The following is a 17,094-nucleotide window of genomic DNA, read 5'->3' on the forward strand; positions in this document are numbered from 1 at the left end:
CTTTCTTTATAGCCATAGCCTTGACTAGACGGACCTTTGTTGACAAAGTAATGTCTCTGCTTTTTAATATGCTGTCTAGGTTGGTCATAACTTTCCTTCCAAGGAGTAAGCGTCTTTTAATATCATGGCTACAGTCAGTATCTGCCGTGATTTTGGAGCCCAGAGAAATAAAGTCAGCCACTGTTTCCCCTGCCAGAACTCAGCTCAACTTCTTTCAGGCTTTACTCTAAGACCCAGGTACAAAGCTATACTTCAGCTCTGAAGTGACCCCAGCCACTCAGTGCTGCTACCTCTGCCCCTGTGGGTGAGGCAGTTCTATTCTGGCTCCGAAGACAGGCAGTTCTTTGCTGCCAGATTGCCCCTCTACTCACCCTGCTGTTTTTTCCTTTGCGGCTGCTAGAGATTTCTCTGATCTTAGCCCAGGAAATCTGACCTCCAGCCCTTAAACCATTTCTTTCTATTTGTACAATTTATTTGAAGTGCATTCAAACAGAGATTCTACACCTGGTTCCACCCTTCAAAGAGTTTCAACTTTTTCACATGTAGCTCTAGGATAGCACTTGGACTTAGTTTTTTTGTGGGGCCCCCTAGGTGGATCTTCTCTAACTTATCAGAGGTGGGCTTCCATCATCTTTTAAGAGTTTATGTACTCTTGAAGATAGCCTTGAATTTCTTGAATTCCATCTCATTCAAAGAACAGAAAGACCAAGAATGTGCCAGGCTAAGGAACGCTCAGGCAACACCCTTGGCTCATTTCTGCTCTTCCAGTCAGTCTTCTCCCAGGAAAGCATCATTCAGACAATATCAAAATACATTTGGAAATAAAGAAATAGTAAGATACATTTCTCAGAGGCATTAGAGATTTCTGGTTAGAATTGCACTTGGAAAAGCTAGTTCTTGTAGCAAGTACAGGGAATAAAGGAGAGGAAAGAGACTGGAGAGGAGAATGGTCAGTAGGTCATTTCAAGACTGGAAGAAATTTGGGAGCTAGGGGAGGACCAGGGAGGAGGAAATGGTCATGGGACCTCTGTTAGGGCTATTCTGACCTGACCCACTTTCCCCCTTGTCAAGAACATGTGTCGTTGAGCTGGTTTAGACACATATGGACTATTAGAAGAACATCTGCCTGGGACTTCCCCTGATGGTCCGCTGATGAAGACTTCATGCTTCCAAGGCAGGGGCCTGGGTTTAATTCCTGGTGAGAGAACTAGATCCCATATGCCACAGCTAAGACCCAACAGAGCTAAAAGAAATAAATAAAGAAGAACATCTGTCTAAAAGAGACTGAGTGGAGTGCCAGTAGCAGGAAGATGACAACCCAAACGTTGATACTGGTGCTTAAGCAAAGCAACATGTGAAATAGAAAATCTCTAGGTGGATTGTAAGGGTAGAATACCATCAGGGCCAACAAGCTTTTCAAATCCTACATGTTCCCATGGAATAAAGGCAGACTACTTTGCTTAACAAATACCAATGCTTGAGAAAATAGAAAAATATTCATGTTCTAAAGAAAATTCTTAAACAAGATACCAGTGTGCTTATTACAAAAATATTACTATAATAATCAAATAAACCATAGAAGTTGTGATGAATTAATTTACTGACCAGAATTTGAAAAAAAGTAGAACTTGGACCCTACCATTTCCAGTATTGAAAATTGCATATTTAAATGTCGTTAAAAAATTATTTGGGGACTATTTTACTTTCAAATTCTAAAAACAAGGAACTGTGAAACAAATATCTTTGTACTTCCTTGGGCACAAGAATTATGACATAATCTCTTTTATCATTCTTGTTTGCCTGTGGGAAAATTCAAAGCCAGAAATATGATTCAAGTTAAGAACCTTTAACCTTATTTCATGTGATGCTGTGCTGTTTGTTATTAGGACAGTTCTGATTAAAGGTTTATTGACTCAATAGATACTCTCTATTATATATTACTGTTTTAAAGGAGCAAAACCAACTCATTAGTTAGAAACCAGCAAAGCATGCAAGTGCTTTGTTCAGCTGACAATGAGAGAGAGAACCAGTGGAAATTTACTGCTGGAAAACATTATCACCAGGAGATATTCACTGAACTGACAATTTTTGACATTTCCCATGTTCCTTCTGAAAATATTTGTGTTATAATCAGACCTTTCAACATCACCAAATAGCATCTGTTCAATTTCCATGTGATTTTGCAAACTCTGGAAACTAAAGTACAAGTAAGATGGGCCAACTGTCTCTGAGTCTACACACCAGCCCCGAAGCCACACCAACATCACCCATACCCCAATCATCAACACCACCAAGGCTGAACTTGAATGTAAGAGCCCCTTGTGTAACCCATGTTTCTGAGTGGGTGAGTGAAAGTCATTCAATTGTGTCCAACTCTTTGCCATCCCATGGACCATAGCCCTCTAGGCTCCTCTGTCCATGGAATTCTCCAGGCAAGAATGTTGGTGTGGGTAGTCATTCCCTTCTCCAAGGCATCTTCCCAAACCAGGGATCAAACTCAGGTCTCCTTCACCGCATTTACCATCTGAACTACCAGGGAAGCCCATGTTTCTAATTCATCCCAAAAAAAACCTTACAGAAGAGAACAATCAAAGCACATGACAAAGAAAAACAATAACAATACTAAGAAAAATAGCCTTGCCTTTGACCATAGGGGAATGGCTGGATCTTTCTTTCTCTGGCAGGGAAATTCCTGCTCCATATCACCTGTTCTCTGTGGAGCCCTCACCGGCACTTGCTGCAGGGGTCTTGCTGTCTGCCATCCAATGATCTGACTGATGCAGTCCCTGGCATGCTCCTGCTCCTGCTACAGCCACCCCAGATTTACTCTCAAAATTTATTACTGGGGTTTCTGGGGCTCAGCCTTCCTCAAATCACAACTTCCACTGCCTTCATTGAGTGAGTAAAATTCCCTTTATCCTCCCAGAGAAAGCACCCTATTTCAGAGGATGATTTGCCTTTCCTGCCCAAAGGACTTTCCCAAGCACCTCCATCCAGGGCTTACACAGTGTTTATTCTACATAACATCGTTTCATAACAAGGGACCCCCCTGACAGCAGCTGCAGGCCTGATAGAGCAATGGAATGACCTTTTGAAAGTGCTGCTGGGGCAACACCTGAGAGATGATGCTGAGAGACTAGTGAGTGTTCTCCAGGATGCAGCATACACCTTCAAATAGCAACCACCAAGCTGAGTTCCCTATGCCGCAGGCAACACTGCTCTGTGACGTCTTAGAGGGACGGAGTGGGCAAGGGGGTGGAGGGAGACACGAGAGGGAGGGAATATATGTATACGTATAACTGCTTCACATAGCTGTACAGCACAAACTAACACAACATTGTGAAGCAATTACACTGCAATTTTTAAAAATGACAACAAAAACAAACAAAATAGCCACCAGGTGGTGTGTTCCAGTAGGTCAGATACACAGGTCCAGGTGTAAGCAGCTTATTTGCCCCCTTTTCTATCTGTTCATCTCTCTTTTCCTCAGAACTTAATCATAAAGCTGAGATCAATGGGTCACATCTAAGCTAACTCTTGATTTTTGCTTCACTGAATATAGACAATGCCTTGCCTAACCTGTTGATTCCTCTCCTAGGTTAGAAAAAAATAAGAAGTAAGATTTAAGTAGTTGAAGAAGACTGATTTTCTACCCTCAGTTTCCCCTTTAGCATCTGTTCTGTTCTGTTCAGTCTCTCAGTCGTGTCCGACTCTTTGCGACCCCGTGGACTGTAGCCTACCAGGCTTCTCCATCCATGGGATTCTCCAGGCAAGAATACTGGAGTGGGTTACCATTTCCTTCTCCAGGGGATCTTCCCGACCCAGGGATCGAACGCCAGGTCTCCCGCATTGGAGGCAGACGCTTTAACCTCTAAGCCACCAGGGAAGCCCCCCTTTTAGCATATTTATGCCTAATAATCGCAATGTCCATTATTAAACATTCAGCTCCTAACCTGGAAAGAGCTGTCTTTGGAAGCATAGCAAGTAGGGAGTTTCTCTATTTTCTTCTTTGTGTGCCTCAGATCTCTAGCTAAACAACTGATTTTGCTAGAGTAACCCATTCTCTCCTCTCTGATTAAGTCTTCTACTTGGGTGGAGGGAAGGTGGATGGGGTAAGCCCAGTTGGCTCTCTAACAAAATTCTCACATCTCTCTGTTAAAATTATTCCCAGCACTTTGTTCAACCGTCTCCATTATTTATCCACCAGTCTAATCTCCTGGCTGCCTCCAGAGGGCACTATATTCTCTACAGCCTTTGATCACACCATGCTCTCTGATCTCTAAGTTGATACTCTTTGACAAGCCCTACAATGCCTCTGTCTTCTGGAATCCCATGGTTACACATCGAGCATGAAAACATATTCCTCTTAGAGTTCTCTCTTGTTTTCGATAGGCTTGCCTTGTCTCAAGTGAAATTAAGGACTCCTTCCAGGGAGAGATTCACATTCCATGTGAACTTGGAGGATAGTAAGCATCCTTCATGGCTATCTTCCAATGGATATTGATATCCATTGTCCCACTGGCTACAAAATCAAATACATCTGTTCATGTGGGCAAAGTAACGGCCTAGATCTATAGCGTTCCCAATGAAAAAGAATAAAATCTCCTTGGAGAAATAGCTGATTCTAGAGCTTGGGGATGAAAGAACAAAATAAGCCTAGATAGTCACGACAGAGCGACTGAACTGAACTGAACTGAGACATGGCTCTGTCTCAGACGTGCTCAGAAAATAATGATGACCTATCAAAAGGACATAGGATTCAGTGTGAGGGGCTCCCTCTGGTCAAATCTGATGACTGAGCATCAAATTAAATATTGGTTTAATAAATTATAAATCATTGAGTAAGATAAAAATCCACAAGTCTATATTGATAAATAAATTATCTATCTTTGCCTCTTCCTAGGTCACAAAGATATTTTCATATGATTTCTTCTAGAAACCTTATAGTTTTGGAAGTTACATTTAGCCCTGTAGTTCATCTCAGATTCATTTTTGTGTAGAATATGAAGTAGAGATCAAGGTTAATTTTTTTTTTCATATGTTTATCCAGTTGTTCCAGTACTCTCACTGAAAAAGAAAAATCTCTATCTTAACCTAATTTGTTCCCTGGTTAAAAAAAAAAAAAATCTATTTACCATATATTTGTTGATGTTTAGTTGTTAAGTTGTGTTCAACTCTTTATTACCCTATGGACTGTAGCCTGCCAGGTTCTTCTGTCCATGGGATTTTCCAGGCAAGAATACTGGAGTGGGTTGCCATTTCCTCCTCCAGGGGATATTTCCAACCCAGGGTTTGAACTCACATCTCCTTCAACTCCTCCTGCATGGCAGGTGGGTTCTTTACCGTTGAGTTACCAGGGAAGCTCACTGGTTCTATTTCTAGATTCTATTCTGTTCTTTTCCTCTTGTTTTCTCTTGGTAATTCTGCCATGTTTTGAAAGTTGTGGGCTTTAGAGAAATTTCTGAAATCTAATTAGGTAAATTTTTAAGACTGCTAGTTTCCTTCCTTTCAGAGATATTTTGTCTCAATTTCCATCCACCTCAGCATCCCAAACTTTGCCTTCTAATTTTTCAGGTCAGTACCTCTGTGCATATCCCATAGCACTCATGAGGACCAGAAGAAGTCACTTCTGGAGAAGAGCCTTATGTATGTGGATTTCACCCAGTGTAGCAGTTTCCTTCTTTCAAGGGTTAAATCCCCTGCAGTTCTTACTAGTTTTGGGAAATATATATAAATATATAGAGAATGTCTATTACAGTGGTCAAAAAAAGAATTAGATTAATGCATGCTATTTGGCCATTACTTGGAGACATAACCTTTCCACTGGTTTTCTATACTGAATTTCAGGTCTCTGCTGATAGCTCCCATCAGCCCTGGTAAGGATCCCTGGTAGCTCAGATGGTTAAGAATCTGCCTGCAATGCAGGAGGCCCAGGTTTGATCCCTGGGTCAGAAACGTCCCCTGGAGAAGGAAATGGCAACCCACTCCAGTATTCTTGCCTGGAGAATTCCATGGACAGAGGAGCCTGGTGAGCTACAGTCCATGGGATCACAAAGAGTCGGACAAGACTGAGTGACTAACCTAACCCATCAGCCCTAGCTGAAGATTCCTACCAAATGGGTGAGCTAGAAACCATGCTCTGTTGTCCCTGAAGCTTTTCCTTTCCTCAATAGCTCTGACCAGGTCTCCCCACTCTCAAACAATCTCATCACGGCATTGCTGTGCTCCTAGCTGGCCATCTAGTCCTTCTGTGAGTCATAGCTCCAAGCTTCCTTCAGGACAAATGGGGACAGAAGCAAAGCCAGAAAGAATCACCTGTACACAACCAGAGGAAAGATGGAAGAGCCCTGGGGTGGAGGAAAAGGAGAGCGGGAACCTCAGCCACATCTAAAGGGGAGTGAGTGGGGGTGTAGAGAGGAGGTACTGGGGCCAGGGATACTAGGATTTAGAACAAAGTCTTATCTTTCGTGGGAGCTATTTATCAATGTCTGTTGGTATTGAAGAAAGAGTTTTATTACTCTATTGAGACTGTCTTTGTCCTCCCTGGGGCCACTAATCCCTTAATTATTCCCTGGGGAAGCAAAACTATAATTACACTTCCAGCTACACTTGATTCTCTGGACAGCCTGGATATCACAGTCCTGTCAAATCTCCCTTCCCTGCCATGACTTCTTTTGTCTCTTTCCCTTTCAAAGGCGTTCTTATTTCTGAACCACCCCATTATTAATCTTTTTCAGTTCCTACAAAAAGAAAAACTACATATTTTCTAGAGAAAAGGAAATTCATCCGCCTTTGGAAATTGTCCTTGTCTTTTAAAACCATGTAGCCATTTCAGTGGGAAGGGCATGAAGGAAAAAAAATCATTATAATCATCTTCAACTGCAGTTGAGTAAAACGTGAAGAGCCTCAGGTTATGAGACTTAAAGTTTATCGGAGAAAGATAAGGTAAGCCCTAAACAAATCCAGTGGTATGCTTGTTTTCTGACCTTTCCTTGAACAGTTGTCAGTTGTCACTTTGGCTTGCAGACTAACATTAAAAAGGATGAAAATATTGCTTTTTAAGAAGGATGAGAATATTGCTTTCTTATTACAGCTTCCTAATGACATGTCTTTTGTTCAAGCTATGATGCTCTGACAAATTAGCCCAAAAAAGTGGAGCAGGAAAGACTGTCTCTATTTCTGCTTGTTATCACCTTTAATATTATTAGAGCAGTTATCGTTCCATATGCTCCCAACTTGTCACTCCTTACTAAGGAATGGGAAATGCATAAATTAATTGATGGCAAACTAGATTGTGAACTCTGTGGGCAGGGAGCTTTCTTCAAACTCCTGCAGCACTTGGCGTATCTGGACACACGAGACTGTATTATATTGCTAAGTCTCTTCAGTTGTGTCTCTCTTTGTGACCCTATGGACTGTAGCCTGCCAGGCTCCCCAGTCCATGGAGATTTTCCGGGCCAGAATACGGAAGTGGATCGCTGCACCCTCCTCCAGCAGATCTTCCTGACTCAGCTATTGCACCCATATCTCTTATGTCTCCTGAACTGGCAAGCAGATTCTTTACCACTAGTGCCACCTGGGAAGACTCAGTAAATCTCATTTGATCATATAGCTCACAAGTTGTTGTCCAATGTTAATATTACATACTCAGTCTCTGTTTCCCTGAGTGTCAAAAATCCACACTAATTTTGTCCTGGTTCTATGTTACACCTTCCCTGGTGGCTCAGATGGTAAAGCGTCCGCCTACAATGCGGGAGGACTGGGTTCGATCCCTGGGTTGGGAAGATCTCCTGGAGAAGGAAATGGCAACCCACTCTAGTACTCTTGCCTGGAAAATCCCATGGACAGAGGAGCCTTGTAGGCTACAGTCCAAAGAGTCAGACACGCCTGAGTGACTTCACTTCACTTATGTTACAGCAGTGTCTTTTTTTCATGGGTTTTGAAAATATAGTGGCAAAATCTTTAATAACACTGGTTAATGGATTTTATCTTGAGCTTTTTCTGTACTTAGTAATCAAACTGAAGGATTACTCTCCTTTTAGCACACTCAAATCCATGTAATATACTTCACATTATAACGGCAGGTTCTCTTTCAGCACATTTCATACTAAGAAATAGTGTTGATAGTATGATATTGCTTGGTGTGGTGATTAATGCCTTAAATATGTTTGACCAACCAGAATCCACTAAAAAATTTCCAACACTCCTTTGCTCTCTGTACTCTGGAGACTAAAACAAGGCAAATTATTTGGGGGGAAAAAAATCTCTTGGCCCTAATTGCTTTGCTTCTAATAGGGGAATTATTACATCCGTCCAGCATATCAGTCAGATTCGTTGTGAGGGTCAGATGGGATAATGAATAAAAAAATTATTTGTAAACTGCAATGCTTTGCACAAATGCAACTTACCATAATTTGCATTGTACACAGGTCACAACCTTCCAGGCCAAAGAGCCATTCTCAGTTCAGTCAGTTCAGTCACTCAGTCGTGTCCGACTCTTTGTGACCCCATTAATCACAGCACGCCAGTCCTCCCTGTCCATCACCAAATCCCGGAGTTCACGAAAACTCATGTCCATCAAGTCGGTGATGCCATCCAGCCATCTCATTCTCTGTCGTCCCCATCTCCTCCCACCCCCAATCCCTCCCAGCATCAGAGTCTTTTCCAGTGAGTCAACTCGTCGCATGAGGTGGCCAAAGTATTGCAGTTTCAGCTTTAGCATCAGTCCTTCCAATGAACACCCAGGATTGATCTCCTTTAGAATGGACTGGTTGGATCGCCTTGCAGTCCAAGGGACTCTCGAGAGTCTTCTCCAGCACCACAGTTCAAAAGCATCAATTCTTCGGCGATCAGCTTTCTTCACAGTCCAACTCTCACATCCATACATGACCACGGGAAAAACCATAGCCTTGACTAGACGGACCTTGGTAGGCAAAGTAATGTCTCTGCTTTGTAATATGCTATCTAGGTTGGTCATAACTTTCCTTCCAAGGAGTAAGCGTCTTTTAATTTCATGGCTGCAATCAGCATCCGCAGTGATTTTGGAGCCCAAAAAAATAAAGTCTGACACTGTTTCCACTGTTTTTCCATCTATTTCCCATGAAGTGATGGGACCAGAAGCCATGATCTTCGTTTTCTGAATGTTGAGCTTCAAGCCAACCTTTTCACTCTCCTCTTTCACTTTCATCAAGAGGCCTTTGAGTTCCTCTTCACTTTCTGCCATAAGGATGGTGTCATCTGCATATTTGAGGTTATTGATATTTCTCCCGGCAATCTTGATTCCAGCTTGTGCTTCCTCCAGCCCAGCGTTCCTCATGATGCACTCTGCATATAAATTAAATAAGCAGGGTGACAATATACAAACTTGACGTACTCCATTTCCTATTTGGAACCAGTCTGTTGTTCCATGTCCAGTTCTAACTGTTGTTTCCTGACCTGCATACAGGTTTCTCAAGAAGCAGGTCAGATGGTCTGGGATTCCCATCTCTTTCAGAAGTCGATGAATCAAGGCAAATTGGAAGTGGTCAAACAGGAGATGACAAGAGTGAACGTTGATATTCTAGGAATCAGTGAACTAAAATGGACTGGAAAGGGTGAATTTAACTCAGATAACCATTATATCTACTACTGTGGGCAGGAATCCCTTAGAAGAAGCGGAGTAGCCATCATGGTCAACAAAAGAGTCCAAAATGCAGTACTTGGATGCAATCTTAAAAATGACAGAATGATTTCTGTTCGTTTCCAAGGCAAACCATTCAATATTACAGTAATCTAAGTCTATGCCCCAACCAGTAATGCTGAAGAAGCCAAAGTTGAATGGTTCTATGAAGACCTACAAGACCTTTTAGAACTAACACCCAAAAAAGATGTCCTTTTCATTATAGGGGACTGGAATGCAAAAGGAGGAAGTCAAGAAACACCTGGAGTAACAGGCAAATTTGGCCTTGGAGCACGAAATGAAGCAGGGCAAAGGCTAATAGAGTTTTGCCAAGAGAACGCACTGGTCATAGCAAACACCCTCTTCCAACAACACAAGAGAAGACTCTACACATGGACATCACCAGATGGTCAACACTGAAATCAGAATGATTATATTCTTTGCAGCCAAAGATGGAGAAGCTCTATGCAGTCAGCAAAAATAAGACCGGGAGCTGACTGTGGCTCAGATCATGAACTCCTTATTGCCAAATTCAGACTTAAATTGAAGAAAGTAGGGAAAATCACTAGACCATTCAGATATGATCTAATCAAATCCCTTATGATTATACACTGGAAGTGAGAAATATATTCTAGGGATTAGATCTGATAGACAGAGTGCCTGATGAACTATGGACGAAGGTTCATGACATTGTACAGGAGACAGGGACCAAGACCATCCCCATTGTAAAGAAATGCAAAAAAGCAAAATGGCTGTCTGAGGAGGCCATACAAATAGCTGTGAAAAGAAGAGAAGCAAAAAGCAAAGTAGGAAAGGAAAGATATAAGCATCTGAATGCAGAGTTCCAAAGAATAGCTAGGAGAGATAAGAGAGCCTTCCTCACTGATCAATGCAAAGAAATAGAGGAAAACAACAGAATAGGAAAAACAAGAGATCTTTTCAAGAAAATTAGAGATATCAAGGGAATATTTCATACAAAGATGGGCTCGATAAAGGACAGAAATGGTATGGACCTAACAGAAGCAGAAGAGATTAAGAAGAGGTGGTAAGAATACACAGAAGAGCTGTACAAAAAAGATCTTCACGACGAAGATAATCACGATGGCATGATCACTCACCTGGAACCAGACATCTTGGAATGTGAAGTCAAGTGGGCCTTAGCATCACTACAAACAAAGCTAGTGGAGGTGATGGAATTCCAATTGAGCTATTACAAATCCTGAAAGATGATGCTGTGAAAGTGCTGCACTCAATATGCCAGCACATTTGGAAAACTCAGCAATGGTCATAGGACTGGAAAAGGTCAGTCTTCATTCCAATCCCAAAGAAAGGCAATGCCAAAGAATGCTCAAACTACCACACAATTGCACTCATCTCACACGCTAGCAAAGTCATGCTCAAAATTCTCCAAGCCAGGCTTCAGCAATATGTGAACCATGAACTCCCAGATGTTCAAGCAGGTTTTAGAAAAGGCAGAGGCACCAGAATTCAAATTGCCAACATCTGCTGGATCTTGGAGAAAGCAAGAGAGTTCCAGAAAAACATCTATTTCTGCTTCATTGACTATGCTAAAGTCAAACAATCAACTGTGGAAGAGCCATTCTAGACTTCTCAAATAAACATTGTAAACTATTTATAAGTCCGCAGCATGTAATGTCAACTGTTTCTTTCTGTGCCAAAAATCAATGATGATACTGCCTTGTCACTTATTTCATCTGATGGACCCCTAAATAAAAATAATTAAAAGTGAATCTGCATATCACATATTCTTATTGCCATATAGAGCCTTACAAACCAGTAACAGATCAATTAATCAATGTTTCCCTCTATTATGGTCTGTCAGCAGATCAATCTACCAAACCAATCAAGAATATTATGGATTTATAGTTGTGCAGGAATGAATTTTGCAGCTGTGGAGCTATTTCTTTTGAAAGGAAAGGGTGAGAAATGATTGTTATACCTCACCTTTTCTGCAAGCATAAGGAGTTTCCAACTGATGGAAAGGTTATGTTGACAATTCACAATAAGATACTTGGAATCCTTGTGTAAACTTTGTGAAGGACGTGGCCCTGGCACAGAAGACCTGAGACAGTCTAAGAGAGGCCTCATCATTTTTTCTCCTAGCACATCAGGAAAATGAACCCCATCAGCATATTCCTTTGTGGGTAAGAAAGAGCACATGGCCCTGTTTCTGAACCTACATAAAGGAATTGATGATAATGTCACTACTCTTAGAAAAGACATAATGTTCCAAGGTGAATATCTTCCTATGTTTGTATATATTCACTGTGACATGCAGGACATGAAGACAGTTTTCATTAAGCATGAACACTATTTTAACTTAAATGCAAGCTTTTAAATAAGGAAGAATTGTAATAATTTTGTTCCTCTAAAAAAATACCCCTCATTAACACATTTCATTTACTGTTGAATCCTACCTCATTTGGGTTTACTTTTCCATTGATTTTCTCCTTCTCTGAAAGAGAATCGGGTGAGGAGAGAAAGGGAGAGATCTGAATGCTTAGGCAGACTTGGCCTTCGCTATACTTAATTAGGTACATGGGGCTCTTAAAGGTTTGTTTTCCTTTCTGGAATACGAAAAGCTTAATGAACAATGAACTTCTTAGGAAAGTTATCCCAAGTGAGAGTTTTCATTTCTAAGGTATCAGGTGGTAGATTCTGGGTAGTGCAAGGTGTTTATGAGACACTGTGCTGTGCTGTTGCTCAGCAGTGTCTGACTCTTTGCTACCCCATGGACTATAGCCCACCAGGCTCCTCTGTCCATGGGGATTCTCAGGGCAAGAGTGGGTTGCCTTGACTTCCTCCAGGGGATCTTTCCAACCCAGGGATCAAACCAAGGTCCACCTCATTGCAGGATATCTTTACCTGCAGGATTTACATTGCAGGATTCTTTACCATCTGAGCCACCGGAGAAGCCTTTATGAGACCCTAGAAGTGTAGAAATCATGAGTCCTCTATCTGCTTCTCTCTTTCCTTTGTCATTCTATTCTCTTCCTCTAGACAATTTAATCTGTGTTATCATTTACAACTGGAAAAAAAATTTTAGTTTGGATTTCCATCAGTGATTTCTTAAACCTTTTCAAAAAATGATCCATACCTGGGTCCCACCCCTAGATATTTAGTTGGCTTGGAGTAAGATCTGGAAAATAAGGAGATTTTAAGACTCACCTTGAATAATTTTAATGTGTGGCCAGAGTCTAGAATGCAATTTGTAATGGAACTTGGAAAAACTAACTTTGTTTGGGAAATGCTATGGTTTATGGGGATTGATGTTTATGTTATAAACTGCTTCCTGGTCACATGTTTTAAAGAAATATACTTAAGTTTCTTATGTGTTGTGGGTATGAGTCTTGCATTGATTCACTCCTATATATCCTGCTAACTCTGTGGAACAGTGGAGAAGTGGAGCATATTAAAGAGAAAAATTAATCTGTTTTGGAGTTTTAAAAGGAACTACAAAAGCTCCCACAGAGGCCCTGAGCAGAAGCTGCCAAAGGTGAGTTAGATTCTAACAAGCTGCAGGAAGAAGTCCTTTGACTGACATTAAGAAGAAAAAAGAAAATTTAAAGAGGAAACTGCTTCTTATACACCTTGAGTGACTAATTTATTTAGGGTAACAGGAAGAAGAGACTCATTTGGTGGGAAGAAAGACTTTCATTTCTTCATGAGAATAAAAGATGAACTTAAGAGTGGAGCATGGGGAACTGGGGACTTTGAGAGGTTATATAAGAAATGTGACATCTTGTCCCAGTGTAAATTTAATTAAATGATATCTTGATGCTTTGGGGAGGTTTCTGGGGAAAATAAGCAAAATATATTTATGAAGTTTGGGGGTACAGGAACTGAATGGATATGTAAAAATGATGATTGATTGGAGCAATGGTTTCTCAAAGGTGTGTGTTTGTGTGCTCAGTTGTGTCTGACTCTTTGCATGGACCATATAGCCTGCCAGTCTCTTCTGTCTGTGGAATTTTCTGGGCAAGAATAATGGGGCAGGTTGCCATTTCCTACTTGAAGAGATCTTTCCAACTCTAGGATCAAGACACTACACTGCAGGCAGATTTTTTACCATCTGAGCTACCTAGGAAGCCCTTCATAAAAGTGAATGGGGTAAAGGAAACAGAATGGGTGACTTAAGTCTACTCTGCTGAAATGAGAACTTTCTTTCTCTTGGATACATCTTTTGGCCACCTAAAGATGATAAAACTCCAGTCAAGAGAAGGTATGGCCATTAGGAAAGGAGCCAAGAATACCCATTGGCCTACTCTTGGCAAAGGGTCTTGGAACAGATGCAAAAATGGGACCATGGAGGCTCTCATTTTCTCTATTCCAGCCCACTGTGTTTAGAAACAAGAACTCCATGATGGGAACTACAGAAGAAATGAGGGGAAATCCCCAGCTCGACTGATGATAAATCTTCTGAAAAACTGCAATATCAGCCGTGCTGAAGATATAGAGATTTGACTCCTCACTTCAGTTCAGTTCAGTTGCTCAGTCATGTCTGACTCTTTGCGACCCCATGAACCGCAGCAGGCCAGGCCCTGGTCCATCACCAACTCCCAGAGTCCACCTAAACCCATGTCCATCAAGTCAATGATGCCATCCAACCATCTCATCCTCTGTCATCCCCTTCTCTTCCTGCCCTCAATCTTTCCCAGAATCAGGGTCTTTTCCATTGAATCAGTTCTTCACATCAGGTGGCCAAAGTATTGGAGTTTTGGCTTCAACATCAGTCCTTCCAATGAACACCTAGGACTGATCTCCTTTAGGATAGACTGATTGGATCTCCTTGCAGTCCAAGGGACTCTCAAGAGTCTTCTCCAACACCACAGTTCAGAAGCATCAATTCTTTGGCACTCAGCTTTCTTTATACTGGCCATCTCTATTTCTTGTTATGGAATATACAACAATTAGCAATTAATGCTGGTGCCCTCTGTTCTCACCCTTACTTCCTTATCTCCTCTCCTTTTTCATATAGAGTCACACGGTCTACTAAGCCTCATGCATCATTTTACTTTGATTGCTACATCAAATAAATGTTATGACTGTCCTTATCTGCCTGTCCTGGCCAGACTACCTTTTCGAAGCAATAGTTTGAGCCCCAACTTTTACCTAAATACCTAGAAACTCTGCAATTTTCATTAAAATGAAATATTCTCTATATCTTCCCCTATGTTCTACACCAAGGTATCTGAAACTGCACACATCATTTAGTAATGATTAAAAGAAAACAAACAAAAAACAGGAAAGCACACACACACACACACACACATACAAGGACCACTATTCCTTGGGAATTGTAAATTAAGAATTAAAGCTTAGAGGTCATTGACCCACTAGACTATAATCTTTGCTTTTAAGAAGTCAATTTTACTCTCCTGAATTATACATTGATAGTAAAGTATGAAAGTAACATTTTGTTGTTTTGTTGGCTTGTTTATTTTAACAAACACATATTTTATTTATTTAATTTGTCATCATACACCTCCAAGTAGAATATCTCTCATGGTACTGTGGGCTGAATTACAAATGAATGGGAGCATTAGCAAATGAGAACATTGCAGTTATTTCATTATAATGAGATTCAATTTTCCTCTACAAATGTTTGTTTTACAGCCCAACTCTTCAGGAAAAGGGCACAGAGGCCATTTGGATAAGTTCAGCAGCCCAGACTTTCATTTTATATCAACAAAGATGAAGATACAGTCACTCAAGGCCAAAAATGAAATACAAATGGAAGATTGGAAGATATGGTCCCCCTAGCAGGTTCTTTTTTTTCAAAAATCACAGTATTCAAATGTATTACAAAGTCAGGGGTTGAACTGTCCAGAACTGTGAAAAGTCTGAGATTATTTTCCCCCTGTTTGCAATGTAACAAGTTACCCAATCACATTGGCACGTGCCAGCAGAAGACATCACACTCCTGCATCAGAGACAAAGAACTCATCGTGACAAGCAACATGAGCTTTGTGTTCACGCAGTGCCCTCTCACCTAGCCCTCTTCCCAAGCCCACATCACCTAGAGACAATGTGGGAGACTTCTCTGTCTCCAGAGGTTAAGACTCCGGGCTCCCAATGCAGGTGACCCAGGGTCCATCTCTGGTCAGGGAACTAGATTTCACATGCTGCAACTAAGAGTTTGCATGCTGCTACTTAAAGATCTCACATGCTGCCATGAAGACTGAAGATCCTGTGTGCTGCAACTAATTCCTGGCGCAGCCAAGTAAATAACTATATACTGAAACAATGTGAAACAGCCATGGTGGATGCTGAACATGCAGTGAGTTTACATCAGAGCTGAGGACTACCAGACTTAGGGATCCCAAGTCTTCTATAAAGTGCTACGAGCATACCTACTGAGCTCAACCTTTGCCCCAGAAGAGCAAGTTACCTTTACTATACAGAAAAGTATATACAACAGTCATCTATGGATGTGAGAGTTGGAATATAAAGAAAGCTGAGAGGTGAAGAATTGATGCTTTTGAACTGTGGTGTTGGACAAGATTCTTGAGAGTTCCTTGAACTGTAAAGAGATCAAACCAGTTCATCCTGATGGAAATCAAACCAGTTCATCCTGATGGAAATCAGTCCTGAGTATCCATTAGAAGGACTGATGCTGAAGTTTATTTGGCCACCTGATGCAAATAACTGACTCATTAGAAAGACCCTGATACTTAGAAAGATTGAAGGCAGGAGGAGAAGGGGATGACAGAGGATGAGATGGTTGGATGGCATCACCAACTCGATGGATGTGAGTTTGAGCAAGCTGGTGATGGACAGGGAAGCCTGGCATGCTTCAGTCCATGGGGTTGCAAAGTGTCAGACATGACTAAGCAACTGAACTGTGCAGACAAGTAAACAAATATACTCTCTGTTCCACACAAACATAATTCTAGTATTTCCAGGCCATTTTCTATACAAACACCTCTGAAAAGATAATCCAGAACAAAAGGACTGTCAGTGCTTCTGCTAATGAGACATGCGGAGTGGTCCATGGAGAATGGCCCCCCAACATGAAAGTTATTATGAAGCATCCCATCAAAGTCGACTCTAGTCCACATATGAATGAATGAAAGCATTTATTTGCTTATTCTCTAATAATCCACCTCCTCCCAATTAAACTCTAAACTCCTAGAAGGGATAATCTGGTTTGTCTTCATGTCTCCATGGCATAGCCCAGAACCCTGTATAATCAATACAGTTCAGTTCAGTCATTCAGTCATGTCCAACACTGCAACCCTATGGACTGCTGCACACCAGGCTTCCCTGCCCATCACCAACTCCCAAAGCTTGCTCAAACTCATGTCCATTGACTCAGTGATGTCATCCAAACAACTCATCCTCTGTCATCCCCTTCTCCTGTCTTCAATCTTTCCCAGAATCAGGGTCTTTCCCAATGAGTCAGTTCTTAGCAT

Source organism: Moschus berezovskii, chromosome 6, assembly GCF_049115385.1.
Source record: "Moschus berezovskii isolate FMDL1 chromosome 6, NW_MosBer_1.0, whole genome shotgun sequence".
Lineage (NCBI taxonomy): Eukaryota > Metazoa > Chordata > Mammalia > Artiodactyla > Moschidae > Moschus > Moschus berezovskii.